This window comes from Micrasema longulum, unplaced genomic scaffold, assembly GCF_059751315.1.
Source record: "Micrasema longulum isolate JH-2025_06_02 unplaced genomic scaffold, ASM5975131v1 h1tg001133l, whole genome shotgun sequence".
Lineage (NCBI taxonomy): Eukaryota > Metazoa > Arthropoda > Insecta > Trichoptera > Brachycentridae > Micrasema > Micrasema longulum.
This window is the reverse complement of record NW_028278321.1, coordinates 283,938-284,738: the sequence shown is the minus strand read 5'-3', so window position 1 is coordinate 284,738 and position 801 is coordinate 283,938. Positions and strand designations below refer to the sequence as shown.

The 801-nt window shown below is 34.6% G+C and overlaps 1 non-coding gene across 1 annotated transcript; it reads right to left on the bottom strand.

Moving 5' to 3' along the window:
- Positions 1–396: 396 nt before the first annotated feature.
- On the bottom strand, positions 397–468 carry TRNAA-UGC (transfer RNA alanine (anticodon UGC)). Its single transcript has one exon. It is a non-coding gene; the product is annotated as a tRNA-Ala (tRNA).
- Positions 469–801: the final 333 nt, after the last annotated feature.

Genomic DNA, 801 nt, shown 5'->3' with positions numbered 1-801 from the left:
TACGACTTCTTATCAGAAGCCCGCAAATCGAACTACAACGCGTCTTTAATTTTATGGAATAACCTATTTTTCAATACGGCTGAATTGTTTAAAATTTCTTCATTATACCTCTTATATCCTTAGAGTAATAACACGCCACTGGCTAGAGCCGCCCATACGGAGAAAAACAACTCTATGATTATTAACTACAAAGTTATCTACAGGTTACAGCAATACAACGTGCCGTTCGTGCTCGTGTCGAGAATTGCAAGCGTAAACCGAAACCGCACGTTAGACATTTGTTGTTAAACTAAAAACCAAACCAAAATTAGAAATGCTTTTGTTCTATGCAATAGAGCTAGAAGGCTTCTCTAGTGAATTATTAATCTGTGATTTTATCAAACAAAAACAAAAATTTGGAGATGCCGGGGATTGAACCCGGGGCCTTTCACATGCAAAGCGAACGCTCTACCACTGAGCTACAACCCCATATAATACCGCTGCATAAAAAAAACATTAGTTCAGCACTAGTAACAGTAGCTAAGTAAACAATTCTTTGAATAATTTGTCAACTCAAATATACACATGTTGGAATGTATTTGTTGACTTGACTGTTTACATACTTGTACTTATGTCTATGAAATTAGGTAGTAATAGAGTTGATTTTTCATTTCTGTAAGTAGGTATTCCACTTACCAAAAATTTAGTACAGCAAACATTTTTCAAAACTCGTTACTAAAAAACGTGAGCGCAAAATAGTCATGAAACATTGTGAAAAAGGTAGTTTAAAGATCTCAAACAGCAATATTTGCTTATTTTTTA